Raw genomic sequence first — 13,340 nt, forward strand, 5'->3', positions numbered from 1 at the left:
TCCAAGGACCTCCTGGTCAATGCCAAAGGCGGCACAAAGGATGTTTGTCCTCAGTGTGGTCCTGTCTGCTCTAGAACTTTAAAATAAAGATAAGCTTCAGCCTCCTTGGCCAGACCGTGTGGCCTGTCCCATTCCCAAATGAAGAAGAGTAATTGTGCTCCAGTCTTCCTGTTCGGACAAGGTAAGTGTCATATTGCAGGTAGTTTTCTTTTTAATCCCCAGTCCCAGTTGCTGTATATCAGGCTTTGATTCAGCCTTGGATTTCCTGATGCTTGGCCTGCCCCTGGTTTTACTTTGTCTTTCATATTCAGAGGTTAAAAATAACAAAAACATATGCAGGGTGTTGAGTGCTTAGAGTCTCACTAGGACAAGTGCTGTTTGAACAAATATGCACCAGTTTTTTAAAAACTCGATGTCCAGAGAAAAAGTTCACATTTGCTTCATCTTTCCTTCCCTGACTGGCCCTTCCTCCCCTTGGTTCCCAGTATAAAATGGCTTTGGGTAATAATAATGGTTAGCATTTGCTGAATAGAATGGATTCTCTTTGCCGGGAATGGACCGATACACGGCAGACATTACTGTTAGCTGTCTGTTAGAGGTACAGACACAGGCTCAGAGACAAGGTCACATGCCCAAGACATGGTTGGGGGTGGATGGGGAAAACAGAGTTGAAGGCTTAGTCGCTCAATTTGTGTTAGAAGCAGAGGATAGAGTAAAAAGGCTCCCCAGTGACTGAATTTTAAAATAAGGGGGAAGAAGCAGAATTTCTACGGTCTCCACACTGACAACCACACATACTCCTAAGAGGCACTACAAGCCTGGTGCTCATTCCACAAAGAAGGGGGCATTGGTACCCTGCTCTGGGGGCAAAAAACAAGATCCCCCCTGGACTTAACTCTTCTATGGCCAGGAAGCCCCAAGCCATCCCTGTAGCTCCCCATCCATCCCCTCCAGCCTGCTGAACCCACAATTTGAAATGAGCTCCACTTTCCAAAGTACGTTTGTAAGGTAATCAAATGAACCCAGGCAGACCGACAGCTCCATGCTGGAGGTGTGTGCCAGATGAAAGCCAAGGGGACATTTTTAAGAGCCTGAAGTTTATTCGTCGGAACTTTAATAAAACAATATGTCCATGGCCTGGGGCAGGTATAATTTTCATAATTTATGGGTCTCTGAGACAGGAAGAGAGCTCAGGGTTTTATTGTGTTTTGCACGATAAATGGCATTCCAATTGTCTACATGATGTTCCTTAAGGACTCTCGACTGGCAGGAACACAGGCCTTCTGGAGCCCACCTGGGCCTCAAGGCCTGAGGCAAAGGATAATTATGAATACATCTGTATCTGTTAAGCAGTAGATGATTGACAAACTCCCTCGTTTCCTTCTGTCATTAGAAGACACTTCCTATGCCTACACCTACATTAACATTTAACTGTTGCAAGGTTTTTGGAACCCTCCCTGTTCCCTTCCTCTCCACCTTCTCCACCCTTGGGTCTGGCCTCTCCTTCTTGCCTTCGTGTACATGAAGAGACTCAGGTAAACTTAGCACTGGCTCCCCTCCCGGGGAATGGGAAAGAGGGAGTGGCCTCAGACTCTGAACAGAAAAATTTACCATCCACAAGGCAGGATAATGGAGCTCCAGATGACACTAATTGAGATCAGTAGTCAGAATACCTGGTAAGTCATCTGGTAAGCCATAAACAGGGTAACAAGAATCAAGTGGCCTTATGAAATCATTATAAATGCTACTGCTTCTGAGCAAAGATGCTGTTATTATCTACAGGCTTGAAAACAGTCAAGTTGGGCATATTTTAAAAAACTGAGGCTCAGAGAGCTTAAGTCATTTGCCCAAGGCTACACAGCTGATACGTGGTGGGCCTTCCCCCAGAGCCTGTGTACTGCATGATAAGGTCTTATTTTATAACTTCCAAATCCAACCCAAGTATCACTAAACCTTGGATATTTTCCTGTGTTCCAGAAAGGTTTCCTTCCACGTGTGCTTCTGTACAAGTTAGCAGAGTAGGTGATCTTTAACCAAGATTACATAGACTAATTGACAAGAGATTTGAATCCTGGTCTAACCACCTCATCGCAGCACCACATTTAAATTTTGAGGCTACATCTCCGAACTGATCTCAGGAGGGATCCTCCATTACCACATGACATTACAAGAACCCTCCCAACATTGCTCCTTGCCAGCCTTCCTGATTCCTTGTGCCATCAAAAAAGGAACTTTTTCCCCAGACTATGGAATTATTTGGGCTGTGGTGACCAGGGATGAGAGGGAGATGAAAGTTACCCCTTGTAATTCACAACTGTGTTCTGCTGGCTTCGTGGGTAAGTGGGGCAGCAGCAGATGCAAAGGGCGACATGCCTACCCAGGGTGAAGGGCATAGGCCACCTCTCTTTGCATGTCCAGGGGCAAAGTCACATTCTTTGTGCCAGTCCTGGAGTAGATGGATGGGGCACAGATTAGGGAGCCAAAGAAGTCAGGGTGTGGAGATGAAGGGTCGCAAGGGTAGGGGTCCCACAGGTTAGAAGCAGTATTCCTCCCAAACCCCCAGGCTGCTGCTTGATTGATTTCCAGGCAATGCTCCAGCCAGCCCTGGATTACTAAAACTCTTGGAGATGCTAGGCCTAATCTGATTAGAGAACTAGTATCTATCCAGGCAGGGGTAGTCCCCAGAGTGGGCACAAGCCTTGGGGCTGAGTAGTGACTGCCACTCCTCTTAGGGTGATGTGGTGAGAAGAGCACTGAGCCTTAGGGTCCCCAGTGCTCAGGTCCCCGTTCTGTCATCTTCACTAGTGTGATTTTGGGAGATTGCTTGCCTTTCTAATAACAGTTGGAGGATGAGATAGTGGCTGTGCACAACCCCGATAAATGCTGTTACTACTATCAGAGATGAAAACGGGGCTCACGTGGGAGGGCAGAGAATAGAGGAATTTAGGTATCTATTCCTGAGCCTCGGTTTCTCCATCTTATACTAGCAGCCTAGACCATGGAGGCAGGACATCACAGAATGCTGGTCCACAGTGTTTTCAAAGACTGTTATCATTTGAAAAATAAGAGGTTTCCAAACCCAGATACACAACTTCTCTTGGAAAATAAAAATAGCTGGCGCCTCTGAGCCCCCCGTTCCCCATGGTAGCAATTGGCTGGAGCTGAAAGATAACTGCCCTTTCCAAACTGGTCAGGGTCCCCTTGCTTTCCCACAGCATCCCCGCCCCTTGCACTGCCCAGTTCCTCTGGGTTGAATGCCCACGGGCATGATGTCCCTTAGTCCAGCCTGCTTTTCTTTTTTTTTTTTTATATATTACCTGCCTGGCTCTCCACTCCTGATGCTGGCTGGTGTCAAGTCTGACTGGCCTCCCTGGGCACTTTAACCCAAATCATGATATCCCAAACCCCAGCTAGAGGGCTTCCTAAGGCTGCCCACCCTGCAGGCATGTTGCTCAGATACACATACCAGAGTCATAATCCCAGAAAGGACATCTAAACTCATGGAGGCCAGTGGTTCTTAGCCCAGAATTTGTTAGGGTTTAAAGGGAGCTCTTTGACATTGTTAGACAAATTTCAGTATGTTTGTGCTTTTTGTCTGAGAGACACTTACCAGTCTCTCAGAGGGGCATGTGACCCTCCCAAAATGTTAAGAATCCCTGGTCCAATCCACCCACCTCCAATATAGGGATGGGGATGTGAGACCTAGTGGCTTGTCCAAGGTTCCATAAGATGTTAGCTGTAAAGCAAAGAATAGGAGCCAGGTTTTCTCTCTAGGAAACAGTTAATGGTTTTCAAACATTTATGAGCCAATCTATAGTGTCTCCTACAAAAAAATTCCCCCAAAGTGGCCTCAACCATAATGATACCATCACTAATCACCAGACTCAGTCTTGCCCTGACTCTTTCTCTGATCTTTACTTGGTTCTTCCTGCCACATCTGCAATATGCAGTGAATTGACAACCTGTCTACTTGTTCACAACATGTCTCATCCTCACTAGAGGATGTGTTCTGTGAGGGTGGGAAACTTGGCCTCTTTTGTTCGTGACTTCAGTGCTGCCTGGCCCTTGTCACAGTACACATAGAAACTGCCCACTCAGGTAAACCAATAAGGTCTCCAGCCAGTGATGGGCAGCAGCACTCCAGAGTTGGGGCTCTGTCCTCCCCAAGCTACACCCACTGCCCTGAGCATCCAGGGAATCCGTATTTCAGTATACCCCAACATCCACTGCGAAGCTTCCAGCACAGCATCTGGCACATGAGGGGCAGTCAATAAATATTTGTCAAATGCAGTAATCAATTAATGATACACTGAGAGGAGAGTTAGAAAGGAAAGAACAAAGGGCACCGGGGTGGCTCAGTCAGTTAAGCATCAAACTCTTGATCTCAGCTCAAGTCTTAATCTCACGGGCGTGAGCTCAAGTACCATCCTGGGCTTCACCCATGTGGAGCCTACTTATAAAAAAAAAAAAGGAATGAATGAATGAACAAGTGGTCTCAGGCTTTATTTCTGTCCTAAAGCTAGCCGTGTAAGAGGATGTAGCATTTCATAATCATAATGATATGATTAAGACCACCTTCCACCTTAATATGGTTGACACTTGAATATTTATCACATGCCTAGCACTACACCCATCAACTAATTTTTACCCATTTTTCCTTCAATCCTCACTCTGTATTAGTACTTTATTTCCCCCATTTTACAGATGAGGGTTTAGAAGGTGAATTCATGTGCCCAGGGTCACACAAGCCTGACTCCTGCTTTCCTGCCCATGTGCCCACCCATGGACACTGGGAAGAGGCATCAGCAAGGTGCCTGGGCAGCCAGCTGGGGGTGGTTGAGGAGGAGGATGGAGGAGGCCTGAGCCCTAGCTGCCAAGTAAGAAGGTCTGGCTGCATTGCTGTAGAATCACTCATGGACTGTGAAGGTATTTGGGGCCAGTAGTTTGCGAAAATGAATCTGGCAAATTCCCAGCCCTGAGCTCCCTTCATCATCTGCCTGTGACAAAATATCCTCAAAGAGAAAAAGAGGAAGCCAGTTTAGGAACCTATGCCATTTGGTTCTTCTGACCTTTGTAGAACATGTATGGTTACCAGAAGTGTTTGTTAACGGTCAATAGTGAACATTCACTACTTAGACCAGGCCAGCATAAGAATGATTACTGATCAGCTTCAGGAAAGAGAATCTAGGTGGTACTTAATTTTTTCTAAATATGTTGAGGAGTGAAATATATTTTTTAAAAATAACATGACTTTTGCAAAAAGGAGAACAACGGAAATAAATAAAATTCCCCACCAAATTCCCACCTTCTGTTTGACATTTTGGAGCATACCATTCATTCATTTAACAAACAGGGAGTGTGCAGAGACTGTCCTTCCATCTTTCAAACCGTATCGGTGATCATACTGCAGAAAACTCTTCCACACAACACACATGGATAGACTTCCTTCCGTATCTCGACAGCTCCACTCTCATTTTTAATAAGTGTTGTTACACGGCATTTCATTTTACAGCCTTGCCACTCCTGTTTCCACCTCACCTTGTGATAGCTCAGCTCTCCATACCCAGCCACAAACCTCACCTGGACCGCAGGACACACACCCTCTGCTTGCCCTGCCCAAGGAGGCCAGTGATCAAAAATAGGAGCCCTGTTGGCCCGTGTGAGTATGTGTATGGTGGGCCCAAGGGGTGGGGCCTCAGTCAGGGCAGCGTGGTGGAGCCATTACTGGGGGGTACAGGAAATTCCTCCCTCTCCAGAAGACTTGCCACGTGGCACGTCTCTGAGTTAAGACAAAATTTAGATGGTGTGACATTCTCCTGAAAAGAGGACCGCGAAAATCAACAGAAGAGAACATGAAAGACTGCTGTCTTTAAGATACGCAGCTTTCACCGGCCCATCAGCTCCAGGTCTGTACTACTTAGAGAAGCATATTCCAAAGTAACCATCATTTATTTATCCAATCCTTTCTTGTCACTGCCCTTCTTGAAACCTTCCAGTTTCTCCCTCCCCTTGAGTGTGGGCTGGACCTAGTGACTTGCCTCCAAAGTATAGAGCATGGAAAGGGAACAATAGTAACTTCACAGTGGAGAAATCTGGCAGATGCCACCTTGACCAAGTAATCAAAGTTAAACATCACCAGTAATAAATCACATTAACGTCATATACTCCCTGAAATCATGTGACAAGAAGGGCACATCACCTCTCTTATTCTTTCCCCAAATTCACAGCCTTAGTGGAATCATGAGAAAACAAACCCAAATTGAGAGACACTCTTCAAAATACCTGACCAGTGCTCTTCAATAGTGTTAAGACAATGAAAAGCGAGACTGAAAAATTGTCACATACTAGGGAGGACTGAAGAGACACGAGCACTAAATACAACACGGTGGGGGAAAAAATGACAAAATCTAAATAAAATTCAAATAGTATTGTACCAATGTTAATTTCCCAGTTTTGATCAATATACTATGGTCATGACAGATGTTAACCAGGGGAAGCTGGGTGAAGAATATAGGGAATTTCCTATACTATCTTTGCAACTCTTCTGTAGATCTAAATTACTTAAAAAAGAAAAAAAGGTTTTTAGTAATTTTTTTAAAAATCTTCAGTTTCTTCCATTGAACTTAGAATGAAAGTCCAACTCCTTACCAAAGACTACAAGACCTTGCCTAACCCACCCCAAGTTTCTTCCAGAGTTCATCCCTTCGCTTTGTGATTAAGGGAATGTAATTCTAGTCACAGATAAACCCTAAGGAGCATAATCAAAGCATGTTGGCCCCAGTCTCCTTGCCAGCAACTGGTTCTACACGGACATGTGGTATAGTGACAACTAATGGGATGCGAGGGGAAATCTGCTGAGGGTTTTTGGGAAGTTTCTTCATTCATAAGATGAGAAACAAGGAAGAAAGGAACACACTGTAGTGTACTTTGTGACACTGGAACTGCAATCTTCTTAATACCATGAAGGGAGCTGATCTGAGGATAAGGGCCAGAAGCTGGATGGCAGAGAGAAGACAGGGTGAGACCCTGGAACTTTGTGAGATCACTGGACTGCCTAATTAGCCAATCCTGAAGTCACTATACCTGGAGACTTCTTTTATAGAAGTGATCTTATAATTAAAGCCAGTCTGAGCTAGGTAATTTTCATGACTTGTAGTCGAAGGCATCCTAGCTGACGGGAGTTGGTACATTCTCTGCTCTTTGAGAAAACTGGCATTTAGAAAGGTCCTAGGTTTGGGAGGGGCCTTAAGTCATCTTAACTATAAACCCTCTGAACAACTGTGTAAGTACAAGAAGTCATCATTTTCTTTTTTTTTTTTTTTTTCGATTTTATTTATTTATTCGACAGAGATAGAGACAGCCAGCGAGAGAGGGAACACAAGCAGGGGGAGTGGGAGAGGAAGAAGCAGGCTCATAGCGGAGGAGCCTGATGTGGGGCTCGATCCCAGAACGCCGGGATCACACCCTGAGCCGAAGGCAGACGCTCAACCGCTGTGCCACCCAGGCGCCCCAAGAAGTCATCATTTTCAACCCTGTCTGCGATTTTCCTTGTAACTAATGCTACAATGTCATTTTTTTTTTGCTTTTTTTAACTATATATATATATATATATATATATATATATATATATATATAACTTAAAGATTTTATTTATTTATTGAGAGAGAGCATGCACACACGCACAGAGGGAGGGGCACAGGAAGAGGGAGAGAGAGAATCTTAAGCAGACTCCACGGTGAGTGCAGAGCCCAACACAAGGCTCGATTTCATGACCCAAGGCAAAATCAAGAGTTGGATGTTTAATTGACTGAGGCACCCAGATGCCCCTAGAATTTTTTTTTTTTAATTTTTAAATAATCTCTACACCCAAGGTGGGGCCTGAACCCACAACCCTGAGATCAAATGTCACACACTCCACCAACTGAGCCAGCCAGGCGACTCTACCACGTTATGTCTTAAATGGGCCAGTGACTTTCATAGAGGGTTATGTCCAGTTCTATACAGTCATCTGCAGCATTCAGAGAGTGTGGCTACCAGACTGCCCATAGGTAGTAGCTATTTCCACCCCCAAGTAAAAAAATAAATGTAGAAGGAGTTCTACAGTTTTTCAAAGTGTATCCTATTAGTTGATTTAACATCCCCTCTTTTCAAGCTGGGGGTACCCTCAGAACTACAACTCCTAAAAACTTCCAAAGTAGATTACATAGAATGTTGTCTCTGAAATCAAAATCATGTTTTCCTTGTAATTCCAGGAAGGAAGGGGGAAGTCAGATCTTAAGTAAATCCCAAATTAGAAACAGCCTTTTTTTTTTTCCCCTCTGCTGAAGCTACACGGCCCCACAAGTCATTCTTGTGGACTTTCAGACTGGACCACTGCCAAAAATGTTAGCAAGAATTTGGCCCATTGTTACTTTAAATATCCTGTGTCGCAGGCCATCTAGGAATGCCTAAGTATGGGAATTTTCCTTCTGAGGTCTGGGATGTAGATATAAATAACTCGTTTGTTAGAAGCTGTCTCCATCCTGCCTCTCCTGGCTTCAGTGGTGTGAATAAGCCAGGCTTGTAAATAATGATTACCAGCCCACTCAGGGTGAGGCCAGCAGCGCAAAGCATCAGGTGAATGTTTCTCACCTGCTCTCCAACAATAACTTCTCCCTGCCAGGTCAGGCCAGCTGGGGCGGAACTACTTCCAAGGCTGCCCCAAACTTGTCTTGAAAACGTTGCTTGGAAGATTGCAGTGTAGGCTGACCCATCATCATCTTTCTAGCCCCTTGTTGAAGTGTGAAGAGCTTGTGCTCCTGGTAGGGTCAATAAGAAGCAAGTTTTATTCCTGTCTTTCCTGCCACTTCTTTACAAAAAAGGGTCTGCTGGAGTCAGACTTCTAGTCATATCTGTCACAGATGAACTAGTAGATGTAGTTTGTAGCTGCTTCTCTCCTTCCAGCTCTAACTTCTCCAAGTTTTCCTGGCCTTCAGGTTACAACTAAACTAAACAGGCCTGCAGACAGCACCTGGATGGAGACCAAAGGGACTCCCCACTTCTCTCAGGAGCAGAGTGTGCATGAGGGGTGACTGCAAGGTGTGACCTCACAAGCCCACCCATCCAGGCACCCTCTTGGCCTTCCCAGCCTCATCCTTACCTGTTGGAGCAGTAGAATGGAGATCACCATGTCCTCAGAAAATAGCCTTTGTTTTCTGTCAGAACCATGGCCTAATGTAGAGCATAAGCATCAGAAAACCTGGGTTCAAATTCCGGCTGGACCATACACTGGTTGTGTGAACAGTCACAAAGTCTGCCTCAGCATCCTTTTCCCCATCCGAAAAATGGGGATAATAATGACCTATTTCACACAGACTCCTGTCAAGGGTCAACAAGTATGTGTACATAGAGCAGTTACCATAAGGTAAAAACACAATAAAGAAGTAAGAACAGGACACCTGGGTGGCTCAGTCAGTTAAGCGTCTGCCTTTGGCTCAGGTCATGATCCCAGGGTCCTGGGATTGAGCCCTGCATTGGGCTCCCTGCTCAGTGGGGAGCCTGCTTCTCCATCTCCCTCTCCCTCTCCTGCTACTCCCCCTGCTTGTGCTCTCTCTCTGTCAAATTAATAAGTAAACCTTGAAAAGAAAAAAAAAGTCAGAACAAGGAGAGAGAGGATGAGTGGGAGACAGGGAAGAAGAGAGAGGGAGACAGAAACAGAGGGACAGATAGGAAGAGAAAGAATCACAGAGACACCCGTCAGGGGGAGAGACAAAGAAAGTTCAGATCCAGAGAGGGACACGGGAAGGTGGAGTGTGAGGAGACTGGGAAGTCCTGAAGGGAAAGGAGAGACAGCAGCTTCCTCTCCTAGTGGAAGGTCAGTGAATCTCTACTGTTGTAGCGAGTGAAAAGTGCTACAAGAAATCAGGTGACCTGGTGGAGAATGACCCACATAGTGGTCAAAGAAGGCTGCTCTGAGGAAGTGACGTTTGAGCTGAAACCCCAGTGAGAAATTAGAGGTGTGAGCCACGGGATAAAGAAAGGGTCTTCTGTAGCAGGCCGTCCCAGAACCTGGTCCCTACAACACGCACACGCCCCATAAAACAAAGTCAAAGAGAAATCTGCAAGAACTGCCCAAATAAAAGATGGCTGAGATGAATTAGGTTGGCAGTTTTTTAGAACTCAGTCACCCCCCTCATGTGGCAAGAGCAGGAACAGGCTGTAAGCCCCCAGGGAAGCCTTCATGGGGGGCAGGGGACAGCAGACAAATGGTTCAGATAAAGATCTCCCTGCTGTGTGCTATTTTCCTTCCTAAGGATTGCACCTCAGCTCACTGAATCACCATGGCTTCCTCTGGCTGGGGAGAGAGACTTCACACTTCCCTGAGCAGGCCCCCAACCCACCTCCACCTTTCCTGGGGCCAGTGGGGACTATAATCTACATTCAAAAAAGTGCTTCTGGGTGTGTGTGGGGGGGGGCGCTGTGGGTAGGGAGGCAGGGAAAGAGTTCAAGGCAGGATCCCTCCCCTTGACCCCAGTACAAGTTGAGGTGAAACTGCTCTCTTCAGGTCAAAGCTGCCAAAACAAAGTTAAAGGTGTAAAAACAATGTGAGAAGGTCACACAGGGATAGCCTCTCTCTGGAACCTTGGTGGGTGGGGTGGGGAGGCAGGGAGGGGAGGAGGAGGACTTGATTGAAAAGCACTTTTTAACTATTTTAACTACAGATGCCCCGCAACCACAATAAAAGCATGGGAAGGGTGGCCAGTTTCATCCGTTCAGTAAACACACATTTTTACATGTTTTAAACAAGTCAAAGTTGTGACCTTCTCTCCTAACCTGCTCTTGCAGCAGCTTTTTCCCTATCTTAGTAAATATTTAATTTACCCAGTAGCTCAGCCCCCAAATCTTGGGCCCATTCTTGGCTTCTTTCTTTACTTCCCACCCCACATCTGATCCAGCAGCAATCACCTTGGTTTACACTCAGATAAATACAGGATCTCATCTGTTGTCACCATCGCCGCCACCACCACCACCACCACCATCCAAGCCACGCATTATCCTCTCTCTCACCTCAGTTATTGCATCCGCTTCCTACCATGGCTCCCTGCTGTCTCCTGCAGCCCCTATGGTTAGCTGATTCTCTGCACAGTGGCCAGAGGGAATTTACTGAGAACACTGAGCAGTTGGGTGATGTTACGTAGGTTATTTCATTTCTGTGTGCTTCAGTGTCTGCATCTGAACAAGAGGGAGAATAAGAGTACCTGCCTCATGAGACTACTGTGAAGATTAAATTAGGTAAGAGTGCCCAGCACATAGTAAGTCCTAGTATTATGATTTGTCTGTCATTTCACTTACCATGCTGTGTAATAACTAGTTTTTTAAGAGTCCTTTCTTCCCATTAGATTGGGTGTTACTGGAAGGCATGGACCATACTAACTCCTAGCACAAAATCAGAAGTCATCCCTCTGCTCACACACTCCCTACTGGCTTCTCATTTCATTTAAAACAGTATCTAGGGGCACCTGGGTGGCTCAGTCCATTGAGCATCTGCCTTCGGCTCAGGTCCTGGGATGGAGCCCTGCGTCTGGCTCCCTGCTCAGCAGAGAGTCTGCTCCTCCTTCTCCTTCTGCCCCTCCCCCCTGCTCGAGCTTTCTCTCGCTCTCTCTCAAATAAATAATATCTTTTAAAAATAAAATAAAATAAAAAATAAAATAGTATCTAAAGGCCGATTTAAAATAGTATCTGAGTCCGATAGGGTTCCTTATGATCTGTCCCTGACTATACCTCCTCTGACTCTCCTTCCTTTTACTCACTTCCTTCCTGCCACCTGAGCTTCCTTGAGATTCTTTCATCTCCCCAAGCATGTTCTGCCTCAGGGCCTTTACATTTGCTGGTTCCTTAGTCTAGAAAGCTCTTTGCCCAAGTATTTGCATATCTTCTTCCCTTACGTTCTTTAGGATTTTGCTTAGTTGTCACCTCTTCAGAAAGGCCTATCTCACCTCCCTGTCCTGAACAGTCCCCACTTCAACCTCCCACCTCCCCTCATCCTATTTTACATTTCACCACGACCTGCTCTTATATTACATATACATTTTTGGTTACTTTTTTATTGTCTGTCTTGCCCACTAGAATGTAAACTCTATGAGAAAGCAAGGAGGTTGTCTTTTTAACCACTATATTCCTAACATCCAGGACAGTGCCTGGCTCATGGTAGATGCTTAATAAAAATGTGCTGGATGGATGGATGGATGGATGGATGAATGAATGAATGAATTTACTGAACACTTATGCACCCCGGCGCTGTAGAAGGCACTTTACAAACTACACAGCCTTTTGCTCAGTCCTCGCAATTTTTATACTACTAAGTGGGACTCATTTTTTTTTCTTTTTTAACATTAAAAAAGAATTTAAGTATTTTCACTCATCAAATTGAAGCCTATGAATGCATTATTGGTCCTAGGCAAGATTCTTGATTATAACAGTAAACTAGTGACTTACAAACACCTAGAAAAGAAAGCTGTGGCCACCACAGACCAGCACAGATTCACAAAGAGCAAGTTCACTGGACTTCCTCACTAACAGAATTACTATCACAAAAGTGTGAACCAGTTCAAGGCCTTTGTGAAAACCTCATAAATTCTTTTGCATACAACTGAAAATGTAGGTTGAGTGACATACAACAAAGTCATGGATAAATGATCATTTCCAAAATCTGGAGAAAGGAATATCTTTCTTGTTTCTTTCCTTTGTCCTCCTCAAATGAATATTATGATGTGATTTGATTAATGATAGAAAAAGAAATGCTTAGAAGAATATCAGTAGATTCCATGAAGATAGAAAGAATATGCACACTTGGATATCACAATAAGGTTTTAATAATTTTGGGGGGGCGGTGTCAGGTGAGACTCATTTTATTTTATTTTATTTTATTTTATTTTATTTTATTTTATTTATTTATTTTTTTTGAGACTCATATTTTAAAGATTACAAAGGAAACCAAGTCAAGCGGTAAACCTTCCAGGGCTGGGCAAGAGCACACCCCAAGTAGAAGGGACCCCACATGCTGTTCCCTTCCCTGCTCACTCCCGTGTGGCCTCCTTAGCCTACCAGATCTTCAAGATCAACTTAGACATTTTTTCTTCCATGTAGCCCCTCCAGCCCTACGCTGGCCAGCACCCCTCTGGCATCCTGCACAGGACTGCCTGGCTTCCCATCCCACTTTCAACAGCTGGGTGGACTTGGGCAGGTTACTCCACTCCTCTGTTCTTTAGTTCCCACATCTGAAAAGTGGAGAAAATACAAGTACTTGCCTCATGAGACTGTTGTGAAGATTAAATAAGATGAGTAATGAGCTTTACAGAGTG

The sequence above is a fragment of the Ursus americanus genome, chromosome 5, assembly GCF_024610735.1.
Source record: "Ursus americanus isolate L20-20 chromosome 5, mUrsAme1.1.p, whole genome shotgun sequence".
Classification (NCBI taxonomy): Eukaryota; Metazoa; Chordata; class Mammalia; order Carnivora; family Ursidae; genus Ursus; species Ursus americanus.